The following is a 14,818-nucleotide window of genomic DNA, read 5'->3' on the forward strand; positions in this document are numbered from 1 at the left end:
CTTGCTTATTTAGATCTCATTTTGAATGCACAGAAACTAATCTCTGCAATGTTGAGGTTTTCTTTTTTTCCCCTCACACACTTAATGTGAAATACAGTCACAAATGGATGATGTCGGTGTTTGGAAGTGTGTGTGGTCAATAGAGGTTATAAAGAAAAAAGTGAAAAGAAAGAAAGAAAAAGTAATTTCTTTTCAGGAAGAAGTAACCTATTGATAACACATAAGTTGTTACTGGGTCAACCCTGAATTGATTTTCATGTAGTCAATAGTTCAGTATCCTTGCATTGATAGTTGGGTATCAATAAGTACTGGCAACTTACCAAAATTAAATAATATCTTCAGCTATCTGCTATGTCTAATGATACAAATGTCTCTCAAAGCAAAAAGAACTTGGAAGACAAAGATATATGCCCTGATTCTTTAAAAAGAGTTATCCCATTTAAAAGGAAAGAAAAATCTTCTCTTAGAGTGGCAATTTGATCAGATATAACTATAGTTCTTCCATGTTGCCCCCAGTCCTCATTAAGTTGCCAAAGCATATGTAATATTAGAGGAAAATGTATTATCACTGGTGGAAACAAAGAAATAGGGACATTCTCATATTAGAAACTTTGAATTTCTATAATATATCCTATAGGATAGTCTGAATTCAAGAAAGGTTGATATGCCTCATTCCTTTCCATCAATTAACCACAAAGAGAATAAGAGATGCTCTCAAATGCTCTAACTGGAAGATGTGTGGGAAGGAAGTGAGGCTGGGTCTTTGGACAGTTGATTGACACAAATAGGTTGCACCAGCATTGTTGGGCAGGCAGCAGAGATCCAGGAAACCCCAAGCAGTCAGCCAGTGTAGGGACTGCACTCCCCTTCAAAGGACAGTCACACCTAAACCCCCTTCCAAAACCAACTATATCATTCGTGGGGCCCAGAGCAAAATGATAATGCAGAGCTCCTTGTCCGAAAACCATTAAGAACTGTAAGAGGGTAACAGCAGAACATTAAACTAAGAATGGAGCCCTTCTAAACACCGAGCCTTATGTAATTTGCACAGGTCATGCATCCATGAAATCTGCCCTGCCTCCTCTTCGCACCTGTTTACCTCTGTGACTACTCAAAATCTCACTTTCTTGATCATCCAACACCTCCCAAATCGTCACCCTTATATTAGTCTTAACATCTGCATCTCTGGGGCCCACCCAGCCCTTGAACTCTACTCTCTGGAGCACATGAACTATAGCCAGAAAGATCCCCCTCCCCCATAAACTTCCTCTTCCCCTTGTTTAACCCAGCCCTTGCCCTGGGGTTACTGCCTCACCTGAAGATTTGCCAAGCTGATGCTGTTGCCTTTTCCTCTCACCTCTCCCAGTGAGATGGGAGTAGAGGTCCTCCTTGCCCCACTCTCCACTGTGCTTCTAAATGGTCTCCTCTCCTTCCTGCTTAGAGGCCATGCCCTGCAGCTGTCCACCTCTCCCAAGCATATAGTTTCCTGACCTCCTAGTCACACCCTGCACTCCCTCTAGACTGCTAGAATCATCGTCTATGTCTCCACCTCTACTCTCAACATCCTTATGGTGAATCTAACATCCAAATGGATAATTTATCCCAGAACCCACCTAGCCTATCGGTTCCTTGACCTCCACACCATCCCCCACTCCATCCCATCTCCAACTCACCATCCCAGAGGCATGAAATAGGACCACCATGCAATCCAATTTCAGACATTCCACTCCCTCAGTAGTCCTTCCCGTCTTCCAGTTCTTTACTTTAGCATTCCCAATGAAGAAATTGTTTATCCTCATCAAGGCCCCTGACCATTGACTCCCTCCACTGTGGCATTCTCCATTATTCCTGCTCTCTGCCTCACTTTCTGCTTGGCCCAACTTGAATCCCATAGTTCATGATTATAATTACTCCCTGGCAGGTTCCTCATCTCTTTTACTTCTTTCCCTCCTTTATACTCCTAGGGGAAAAGGCTAACTATCTGCCTGCTTAATGTTAACTTGAGTCAGAAAAGCAAAAGTTTTTTTATCCCATCCAGGGATAATTTTTAAAAAAATTATCCTGGGATGAAACGCTAAAATAATAAAAATAATGACCACAACTGACTATCCTGGTGACTTTTTTTTTTTAATTTCAAAACTAAAGGAAAAAATGTGAGCATCTACAGATGAAACATAGCACTTGAAAGGAACAAAAACCAGATTGGATGATGACTTCTTAAAATCCTAAAACAATGAATTAATTCTACATGTTCGCCCAACTATTCACTGAATAGGAGTTTGGCTTTGCAGCCCTAGAGAAAGTATGGCTGAAAAGAGAGCAAGTTCCCTTAAAAATGAGAGCTGGTCACCCCTGCTACAGACCCTCAAGTCCATCCCCCAGGACAGCAGCCTGTCTCTGGCGAAAAAAAGCTGGTCAACCTCAACTCACACAGCTATGAAACCAGGTCTACCCAGGGCCAGCAGGGAGATGCAGCCTCATCACCAGCCATTAGATGGTCTTCCTGACTTCCACTTCCTAAGCCCACAAGACTTCTCATCGCAGAGGAGCAGGATCCCTCCCCAGTGGCCCCTGTGACCTTGCCTGTCCTCACTGCTACTGTGGCGGAAGAGGTCTTTCAATGCAATAGCATCAAAAGAACGCTAAACACAAGGCATCTTTAACAACAATAGCAGTTGTTAAATGTTTGAAATGAGAATAAAAATTTGCCAGGGAGCCAAGCAGTACAGTATTAGGAAAACAGAATCAACAGGTCCAGGTTGGAAGATTAAAAATATCAAAAGAAACCCAAAGGAAGAGTGTGAAGATACCAGTTATCTCAGAGTTAATTTTTTAAATTCTCATCATTTCACGTATAGGTTAATTAATATTCACTCATTGAGAGTACATTTAGTGATCTCCATGTAAGAGGGGAAGACTGCCATTCCAGATCCATTTGATGGAATTCCTTAAAGTGATGCTTGTTTTAATTTTCCCTTAAATGTGTGTTTGAGACATGTTCAGGATGGTCATTCTAACAAAACCTGCCCGCAGGGAAGACATGTGACTCTCTAAGAGTCTACCCCCTTCACATAGCATAAGCAAGAGAGACTCATTTTTTTATGAATTTGTAGTAAAAATATTGCAAAGTTAGGGGGCTGCTCAGCGGGAAACATGAAGATATGCCCCAGAGGCATGAATCTCCCTGATTACAGCGAGCACAGTCATGGCAGCCAGCTGGATGGAACCCATAAACACCTGCCTGTGCTCTGCGTGTGGCACAAGATAATTAATACCCTGCTCCTAGCCTTCCACTTTCCATTTGCTTTGCCAATGCTGCTGTTACATACCACTGACTTTCCCAAATTGGATATTAATGATTTACTTTCCGAAATCTAAGGGTGTTTACAAGGCATGATAGTGTGAGTGGCTTAAAAAAATAATAACTAAAAGAGAAAATGCTTCAATTTTTTCATGTGGGTGTGGCCAAGCAGATGATTTATGGAAGGGAGTCTCTTTCGGTTCTTGACTATGAAGGCAGAGGAGGATAGAGAGAGATGAACTGGCTGCTCATCTGCTTCAAACATCTCAGTTGCCTGTTGACAGCGTGGGGATCGATCACAGATGAGAACTCTTCCCACGTAGCTGAACTAATAGAACTCATTCATATTCTCTCACAAAAAGCAAAAGGTGTTCCTGCCAGCAGCAGAAGAGTACACCAATCAGATGCTCAGTTCCTGCCCAGGGCTTGCCAGGTCCACCTCTGGCCCCAGAGCTTTTCACACCCTTGTCTCTGCTAGTTCATGTTGATCACTGCCTGGGAGACCTGGCTCACCTCCTCCCAGGAGCTGCCTTTGACTTATTCCATATGCTATGTATTAATTTTCTCCATATGCTGCCACCCCTCCTGTATGGAATCAATATACTGGTCAACTTAGAGAGGTTAGGATATTGCATGGTAGTGGGTTTCAAATGATAGTATTTTTTGAGCAAAGACGCTCAACAATAACACTTTGCACATGCTGTGACACTTTGTCCCACAGGTGGCCTCATTTTATTCTCATATCCTCATACAACCCTATAAACTGGATGCACGGACACAACATAGTTATTATGCTGACTTTGTTGCAACCTCTTCAATGCTCCTATTTTGACAAGGAGGTATTTTTCAATGTTTTAAAGAAATCATGAATAGTTTAGGGTTTTTTTCTGTTTTTATTTTGATAAGAACACAACATAAGATCTACCTTCTTATCAAATTTTTAAGGACAAAATGGAGTATTATTATTCATAGGCACAATGTTTTACTGCACATCTCTAGAATTTATTCGTCTTGCATAAGTGAAATTTTGTTTTCATTGAACAGCTTCACACTTCCCCCTTCCCCTTTTCCACCATCATTCTACTTAGTTTCTGAGTTTGACTTTTAGATACCTCATCTAAGCGGAATCATGCAGTGTTGATCCTTTTGCATTTACCTTATTTTGCATAATATTATGGCCTCCAAATTTATTCGTGTTGTTGCTAATGGCCGAATTTCCTTTTTTAAAGGCTGTGTAATATATCTTTGTGTGTATATACCACATTTTCTTTATCCATTCATCCATCAATGAATGTTTATGTTACTTCTATGTCTTAGCTGTTGTAAATACTGCTACAATTAACATGGAAGCTCTCATACCTCTTCGAGATCCAGATTCACTTCCTTTGGGTATATACCCAGGAGCGGGACTACTGGATAATATGGTAGTTTTATTTTTAATTTTTTGAGGAAACTCCATGCTATTTTTCATAATGGCTTCAGCACTTTACATTCCCGCCAACAGTATACAAATGTTCCAACTTCTCCATGTTCTCTCTAACGATTGTTACCTTTTATGTTTTTGATAATAGTCACCCTAACAGATGTGAGGTGATACTCCATAGTAATTTCGACTTACATTTCCGTCACTGTTGGTGATGTCAAGCACCTTTTTACATACATATTGACCATCTGTATATCTCCTTTGGATAAATATTCAATTTCTTTGCCCATTTTTTAAATTGGATTATTTGGGGTTTTGCTATAAAGTCACAGTTGTTCATTTCTTATACATTTGGGATACTAACCCTTTGTAAGACGCGTCATTTTGCAACTATTTTCTTCTATCCTGTAGGTTGCCTTTTCACTCTTGATGGTTTCCTTCATATTGGTGTTGGCAATGATTTCTTGAATGTGACCCCAAAACACAAGCAACAAAAGAAAAAATAGACAAGTGACGCTGCCTCAAACTAAAGGCTGCTTTATTTATTTTGATAATAAATAAAGTTTTGATTTATTAACACATTGTGTTTAAAAGAGAGTGAGATCTTCTCCCTATTCCTGAGACTTACCGCATAGTTAATGATCTCCACTTATCCTCTCAATAAGAGACGGAATGGTATGAGGAGCATCAGAAAAAAACTTTTGCATACATTCTTGGTAACCAAAGAGATATATTATGTTTTGACCATGTCAAACGGGCTTTCTAAAATGCCTCATGTAAGTAGGTTGTGCAATATTCTATTCTAGACACATAATAGACACATAAACTAAAGCTTACTAGGCAAGCAGTTTGACCAAGTGCATATAGTTGGTGATCCAGTGCTATGCTTGACCCAGCATCTTTGAGTTCATGTCCTGAGTTTTTATAACACAAAGATAATGAAGTTTGCTGTCTAGAGAAAGTGCCCTTCAGCATTTAAGGGGTGCAGAGGGAATAGCATATGTGAAGTTGTGAGGCTCTTCAGGTAATCATCTCATTTTTTACCCCTCAAGGCTTCCAGGCAGGCATTGCTGACATTCCCATCATTCAGGTAAAGAATTTTGACCAAGGCCAAATAACTAAAAAATCAATGGGTCAAACTTTGGTCTATATGACAGTCAGTCCAAGCCTCAAACTTGGAAAACTATAATTCCAGCTTTAAAGCTCTCTCTGGCTTTTGGCTCTTTCCACATTTTCACTAATAGCTGTACCGTGATAATGTTACTACTGTTTCCGTGGTCAACCAAAATATTTCTGGCAAACAGATGAGCATTTCTTTGGTGAAGTGAGAAGCGGTGGACACAGCAACTGGTGTCAGGAGGTCAGATGACGACTGGGAGGGATGGCGCACACTCAGAGCAATGTGGGCCCTGCCTCTTTTGGTTGTGTGTCATTGTAGACTTCCACCAAGAAACAAAGGGCAGGAGAAAGGGTGAACATGGAGGAGAAGCAGGAATGCAGAGGAACAGAAAGAGGCAAGTAAAAGTGGCAGTAAAATCAAATGACCATGTTGTTATTTTGGTGAAAAGTATGTAAAGCCACCTCTTTCCTAAAAGATTGGGAAAGTTTATAGAACGCACATGTGTACTATGAAGAGGGAATACGGAAAGGGGCTGAGACACGAGTATTTGAGTTCGACCAAGTTTCAGATCAGCCAGATACTCAATCTCTCTGAGCTTCAGTTTCTGTATTTGTGAAGAAGGACAATACTAAGACCTTCCTCACAGTTCTCTGGAGAGAATTAAATAAGATAAAGCCTAAAGCGTCATTACCTCAGTGGATAATTTGTAGCAAACATTCAGTAAATGTAAGCTAATTATTATTGAAGGTTAATGCAATAGTTTGGAAGTTTGACTCCTTCAAATCACATGTTAAATTTAATCCCCAGTGTGGCAGTGTTGGGAGGCAGGCCTAGTGGGAGGCATCTGGGTCATGGGGATAGAGCTCTCCTGAACAGATTAAGGGCCGCTCTGGGAGAGGGTTCAGGAGTTCTCACTCCGTTAAGTTCTTGTGTGAGCTGGTTGTTAAAAAGAGCCTGGCAACTCCTCATTCTCTCTCCTGCTTCCTCTCTTGCCATGTAATCTCTGCACACACTGGCTCCCCTTCACCTTTTGCCTGTAAGTGGAAGCAGACCAAGGCCGTCATCACATGCCAGCATCTTGCTTCTTGCATAGCCTGCAGAACCGTGAGCCAAAAAACCTCTTTTTTTTTTTTTAACAAATTATCCAGGCTCAGCTATTCCTTTATAGCAACACGGACTAAGACAGCTAGTGAAAAACAGAAAACACACAGACTTTAAAAAAAATAAAAAGAACAAAGTAAATCAGCTATGTGTTTTAATAAGGTTGTTATGAGTGAGCTTAAAATTAACAGTCAAATCCCCATGGAGAAAAAAATCTCCTAACCTCTTATTTTCACAAAGCAACAAACACACTAGGCAGTGAGCACAGGAAGACATTTTCCTGACATCTGAAAGAAGTTTCTCAGAGGCCACAGTACTCAGTGAAGTCTGTGGCTGGAAACAGGTTTGTGCCTTTTATGGTGGCAGGGGACAGAGTGAATGGTGTCATCTCTATCCAAAGCCACAGATGTGAAATTGTGTACTGCAATTAACAATTTTTCAATAGGAGTAGAAACTCCCCAGAGCTGTGCTGGTTGATGCTCATAATAGTATAAACAGCAGCTAATGGTTGCTGAGAACTCACTGCATGCCAGGCATGGGTCAGTGTACTTAGCACAAATCAAAACTAAACGGAGCACATGTTATCACTTACCATGGACACATTGTTAACCTCATTTTACATATGAGAAAAATGAGATATGGGGAAGATGAGCTGCTTCCTCAGAGTCACAGAGCTGGTAAACTGTAGAGTGAAAATGCAATCCCAAAACTTCCAACTTCAAAGCCCAAGTTCTTAATGATGATACTGACTCGAACAATAGCTAAGCATAACTTCTGAGATTTCAGAGACTTAAATGTCCTTTAGTAGCAAAATTCTAAAGATCAAAATTGCTACTGCCATGTTAACATATCCTAGTGGGCATAGAAGGAAATAGAAATTCCTAGTTTAAGATTTAGGATTAGCCACATGGCTGGCTCCTTGCCTTGAAGATAAAAAACTGGAGTTCCTTAATCAGTCACTTCTGAATTTTGGAAATATCAGCTAATCTCCCATGGTTTGTTCTCTGATGCTTGGCCCTCTAATCTCAATCAGGGAATTAGGTCCTGAAACTGAAAGACAAAATTTGGGATTCAGAATATGCCAATGACCTTCAGGTCATGAAAAAGGCAAAATGATAAGAAAGCAATTTTCTCCAAGAAAATTCTTCTTTAATGAAAAATATCAGTAATTATGTCTGAAGTCATAAGAGACAGACAGAAACTGAGAATCACCTATGAGGTCTGCCCACACAATGTGTAGAGTCTAGTGTCCCAAAGAGGTCACTTAAGCCTTAGAGCATAGATCAGTCCTTCTAATAAAAGCCCAAACATATGAGAATACCCTCTCTGCTTGTTTTTACTAAGTCATCATTTCTGGGGATATAATGATACTTAGATACTATCTCAAATTTTTATCTTTCAATAAGTCAATTAATTGTTCAGGTAAGGAATATGTCAAAGGACAGGAAAAGTGAAAATAGAAGACTCCAGAACACATTGCAAGAAATAATCCATATCCCTGTGCTAGATACTTTACTGCTCACCTCACCCTTAGCCCTTTCACAGAGAGCTGTTCCCTAGAGCAGACAGTAAACCTCATCTGACACAACCAGCAAACCCCAGACTGAAGATGTGGATGTATTGGCTGGCCTTAGACTAATCAGATGCTCTCATTAATTTTAAATTGCATCCTGGGAATTGATAAGTAATCAATGGCAGGTACTGAGGATAACATGGTATGTAGACTCGGGCCTTAGGCAGCCTTATTGGATATTGAGCAAGGGGAGTAAACAGAGGACACTGGTCAAGAGAAGGGTGACCCAGATCCGAGAGATGCAGGTATGAGGATGACATGCACCCTCACGGGGGGATGGGCAAAGGAGCCTCAAGTCCTGGCCTTTCATGCAGGCTGCTCCCCACGGCTCTGCAGCAACCCCACCCTAGTCATGTGATCCGATTTGAGTGATGTCTGTCGCTTTCAGGGAAAGGAACTTGACTCTAATCACACTGACATTTTAACAATTATTAGCATTTGCTAGGCTCTTATTTTGCATCTGACGCTATAATAAAATGGTTAAGCTGGTGTCCCATGATTCCTCACATTATTCCTATAAAAGCAATACTACTTCTATCCCCATTTTACAGCTGAGGAAACTGAGGCTCTGAGAGATTAAAGGATTTTATTAGAACTCCCAGTGGAGGCAGGAATTATTATAAACACAGTTGGACTGACTCAGAGTCAACACTCTTAGCTGCCATACTAGACTGCTCCTGGACTCCTAAGCTGAGCAGTCCCATGGATCTGGGAACTACAGAAGAGCAGCCCACCCTTTGAAAGGTCTTTGCTTGGTCTTTATTTACAGTGACATTGCAATGAAGTCAAAAGAGTGAGTTTCATTGTGGGTAGAGTTGGGTTTAGACTCTGGATCTGTAGTTTACTTAGTTAATCCTCAACCCTCACTTTCTTCATCTATGAAATAAATGATCACACACACACACACACACACACACACACACACACACACAAATGTCTAATTCTTAGAATTGTAAATAGATTAGATGGTCAATGTGCCTAGCACAAAGCAGAGTACATAGTAGATTTTAATAAATATCAGTTCCCTTCCCTTAATTGCAGGATATTTAGAAGATTAGGGAACTACATGTTCAAAGTACAGTGTGTGCAGCAAGAGTGTGTGAGGGGTGTATATTACGTTTCTTTCTACCCTTCACCGTGCAGCTTCAGGGTGAGAACCTTGGCTATCAGCTTGTAATACAGGCCAGAATGACTTCTAGGCAGCATTTACATGAGAATCCCTGATCTCAAGTCAAGGCTATTTTTTTCTTCTAAAATGTGTGCGATTCTCAAAGAACTAAGAGAATAATCTGTAAGAAGAAACGCCAGCTTGCCTTTTCTTAGAGTTGTCACTGGTAAATCGTGTTACTGTAGGTTAATGAATTTTTCCAAAAGAACGAACTGTTGCGGGGGTAAAGAAGAGTGACAGGAGGGATGAGGGTGATTACCTGTGTGACTCTAGCACAGGCTTCATGAACTAACACGTCTCACTGCAGACAATTGCAAGTAAATCTCAGCTGGACGGAGATTCGTGTCCACCAGAGATGGATTTTTAACTACATATCAGAAAAGAGTAAGTGTCTCTGCTCAACCACCAGATAACAGTAAATACATAGCTGCAGGGTTACTGTAGGTGGTCTCGGGATTTCCTCCTCTCTCAGACAAAACTGGGGATCCTACTTAACCCTCTTCTTACAGAAATGCCGCCACCCTAGCATAGCAGATGACTGTAAGCACAAGCAGGGGAAGGTGCAAGGCCAGCCCCTCACCTCCATATAACCACCTGAAAATCTCATTTTGTCCAGGGAGAAGTTGAGTTTCTGTAATCAGGTTCGTTGCATACTTACAGCTCAAAGTATATCCATGCACCAGCAACATCTGTGTCACCTGAGAGCTCATTCGAAACAAGGCAGAATTCCACACCCATCCTCATAAATCAGAATCTCTGCAGGGGATCCTAAATGCAGATTCTGACTCAGGTGGTCTGGGGTGGAGTTTGAGATTTTGCATGTCAAGCAAGCTCCTGAGTCATGCCTATGCTGTTGGGACACAAAGCATATTTTGAGCAGCCAGGTTCTGTATAATTGATTGGTAAACCCCCCACCCATTCTGAGTAACTGGCCTGGCTAGGATGAGCTTTGTCCTAAGACGTTTACTTCATCCCAAACCATCACTCCTCTGCTACTACTGGAGCAGGGCCAGCTAACTACCCACCCGAAATAAATGCACCTACTATGTGCAAGGTATGGGGGATGTTCATTGGTGAGAACTTTGGATCCTCTTTTTTCTTGTCATTTTGGTCCCTGGCTGTCTTAGGTAGAATGCTTATTCTGTTTCTGTATTTAATCCAAATCCTGGTACTCGCACATCACTGGCCAGCATCCCTCCCAAATATACCAAAATGTATGCAATACTTACTGGGAGGGAGTTCCCCGTCAGTCATTGCCAAAGCTTCCCACCCTTTCTCCAAGAAGAAGAATCCACAGCATTCCTGCTCACACTGGCCATGTTACCAATTGTGGCTATGGGCTCTGATAGTAAAGCAACAGGAAAGAAAGGAAAGAGCTTGGGTCCCTGGGTCAACACATGAAAGAAAACATTCTCTGACCTTCAGTCCTGCATTGGATTGTTATGTGTGAAAGAAGCAGTTTTTTCTTGTTTTATGCAACTGAGATTGGGATTTCTTTGTTCTAACAGCTAAAGTACACTCATACTAACCCCACCATTACTCTCTCCCCCAAATTATAATAACTACATTTTATAGAGTCGTGGCTACTCCCTGCTAAGCACTGTGCAAGATGTTTTATATACATCATCTCTAATTCCCCACAGCTATCAGGACTCTCATTTTGCAGAGATAGAAACAGGAGCTAGCTACAGAGAGATTAAATAACTTGCTCAGGATCCCACCTCTAGTGAGAACAGAGCTGGAATTCAAACCAGGTGTGTTCTATTGTGAATGAGAGCAAAGGTGGGACTCCAAGGAGTTCAGTTCCATGGAGATTTGTCTGCAGAATGAAATGAGATTTCATCTCGGGCTAGTTATTACCACATCAGACTGCTGTCTTCATGGACTTTCGCAAATGGCCTTTTCAGCCTGCCTCTGTCCTTGGTACTCTCCCTTGCAAGGTAATTATTAATAAAAATCCTGATGATATGGAGGAATTCTCCACCCATCTAGCCCCAGGCCCCTCCTGGAGCCGCCTTCTCTCCAGTGTCTCTCTGTATTTTGCAGCACAAAATGGTCCCTGTCAAGATGGTTTAATGTGCCTTGTAGGTCAAGGCTGTTGGTTGCTTCAGCAATGCCCTTATTGCTGAGCTAGCCTCCTTCACCAGCTGTTTCTGTTTTTGTGGGGTTTTTCCTCCCCGTTTCTTTTCCTCATTGCACAGAAACCTACATGCTTAGCTGTAAGAGCAGCTGCACTAAAGCCTTCCCAGCCAGGGGAAGCACTAACGCTTGGGAAAAAGGGATAGCAGAATCGGCTGCTGTATGCCCTACTCACAGCCCTTGTCCATGGAGCCCCTGCCATGGACTGCTGGCCTTCCCAGCATGGCTCATGTGCCCACTTTCCTCCAGTCTTCACCCCGCAGCCTCTGCTGCTTCCTGCATGTGAATTCAACTAGTAGATGGTCACTCTCATTTCATAGCTCCTCTGGTATCTTCAGCCATGCTGTCAATGTTACTCTAGGAGGGAGAGGAGGGATGCTGGGCAGTGATGAGTGAGTACCAAAATTTGGATTAAGTACAGAAACAGAATGTGCATTCTACCTAAGATAGCCAGGGGCCAAAATGACAAGAAAAAAGAGGGTCCAAAGTTCTCACCAATGAACATCCCCTGTACCTTGCACATAATAGGTACTCATTAAGTACTCATAGTAGTACTATGTAATCGTACTCATAGTAGTAGTAGTTGATGCTCATTATACTCATTAAGTACTAATTGCATAAACAATTGAATTAGTGAGCAAATAAATAAATGTCATATATATATATATATATATGCAAAAATGTCCTAAAGTAGAACTGAATATTTAATGTATGAAAGGGATCAGGGATTTTGGAACACTTTATGAAGGATGAGACATCTGAGCTGGGGTTTGGAAGGATGAATAGAAGCTTCCTATGGGGATTTGAGGCAGAAGAACTCACTTCTCAGACATTTTCATCTGTGCTTTGTACCTACAGAGGAGAGCTGAGCTTCATGATAACTTTACCTTGAGTGCACTCACCAATAATGAGTGTCTTATTCTTTCCCTGATTTGTGTATCCGTCTCTAATTAGATCCTCATGGGCCTCTGATTACCATGCCACAGCAGCTGATGAAAAGAAAATATGGAAAGCAGCTCGTTGTCAAAGCACTGGTGACTGATTAGAAAGGAGGAGCCCCCAGACAGTGCTTCCTACGCTGGCAGCAAACACTGAGAGCTGGTGTGGCCTGCACCGAACACGCACATGACAAGGGATATCTTATGGAGTGCTCACAACAATCCTGGGAGGGAGACTGAGGCACAGAGGGTTAAATGGCTTATCCTGGTTGGCAGGACTTGGAAGGGCTGTAGAGCTAGGATTCAAACCCAGGCAGTTTATGACATACCAGCATGCCTGGACACCTTTGTGTGAAGACAAGCAAGACCCGAGACCATCATAGCCTGAGGCTCCAGAAGGAAAAATTTTCTCCAGTTCACAGGTTATGCCCTACACAGTGGCACCTGCTGAGGTGGAAACTGAGGGAAATCCAGCCCAACCCTCTGCTTCATGATGTGCTAAAAAGGCCCTGGAAGACATGACTCTGCCTTGGCTTCCTGACCCATGTGTCCTAGGTTTGTGCCTAGAATTGGTACCTTTTTCTAATTTCTTACTCCCAAGGGTGGTACTTTTTCCTAATTTGCTCAAAGGCACTGTATAGTGTAGTCTGCAAGCTTTTTGGCTCCTCGATGATATAATGAAGTAGGTTATTTGGGGGACTTTGAGGTCAGCAAGGCTGAGATTCAAATCCCTGCCATGCAACATACAGACTTAACATGCTGTGTAAACTGAAGCAAATTATTTCACTTATCTGCATCTCAAAAGTCTTCATTTATAAGTTTAGGATACTATTACTTGTCTCAGTAGGAAATTCTGAAACTTGAGTTAAAAATGAACTTGCAAGAATAACACAATTGGCTTCAGTGCTTAACAAATTATTAATTCCCAGCAAACAAATCTGGGAGCCAGGAAAGGTCTAGAAGAGAAACTAAAGTATTTTCCAGGGCAGAATGATTTGCTCATTGGGGATATTGCCCTTCTACGTCTGGGAGTGTTGTCCAGATTTCACCTCCTTCTCACACAGGAGTGCATGTGGAGTCTTTCTGTCTTAGGCACCATCAACCTTCCTCCCCAGCCTTCTAGCAGCGTGGAGTTGGGGGATAGGGGCAGGGAATCCTCTTGCTGCAATAACTGAAAGCCTGCTCATGTTCAAAGGCTAACGAAGTACCAGAAGGAATTCTAGAAGAGGGCTGAAGCACATGGCCATGGACCAGTAATAGAGAGATTTTTACACTGAAGACCTGTAGTCTGAGTTATTGCCCCAATTCTGACACTGACCCCCTGTGTCACAGAGGTAGTTATTTTATTTATCAGAGTCTCAGTTAAGTACTGGACAAGTTGAGGATAATAACACCTCAATAACATTATTGCCTAATGATATCACATTTAATTATCATAAATGGTGACAAGCATATAGAAAAATGCAATAATGGTTACTGAAGCTGTTATTAACATATCCCTGATTCACCTCAGAGTCTGGTTTGTAAGAATCAAATGCAAATATTTACATGCAGATGCTTGGCAAATTGCAAACACTTGGCAAATATTAAAGATGATTTTCTCATTAATGCCACTTGGCTTCCTTGTGCCTCAGTTTCCTCATCTGTAAGGAGGGAGCCTATTGTTCATCTTTGCCCCTCTATCTCATAGGGGTGGTAAAGAATCAAATTAAGTGAGAGACGGAAAAGTGTGGTTGGGAGCTGATTCAGTCTACAACGGATATTATCTTTGGTTCTGTTAACAGGATACAAACTAGCAGTGAGCTGCTTTCAGAAAAAAAAATAGATTAAAGATAGATGGATAAATAAATAGATATGCATATATCTATCTATCTATATATAGATAGACATACACCCTTTGTGTGTGTGTGTATATATATATATATATACACACATATGTCTATATATACCCTTTCGAGAAACAGAGCTTTCTCCCAACCCTCCCTGGCTCCTTACAAGGAGTCCTGGGGCCATTTTTACCTGACTGTCTGACTGTGGTGCCTGAAACCCCTGTCA

Source organism: Cebus imitator, unplaced genomic scaffold (assembly GCF_001604975.1).
Source record: "Cebus imitator isolate Cc_AM_T3 unplaced genomic scaffold, Cebus_imitator-1.0 Scaffold330, whole genome shotgun sequence".
Classification (NCBI taxonomy): Eukaryota; Metazoa; Chordata; class Mammalia; order Primates; family Cebidae; genus Cebus; species Cebus imitator.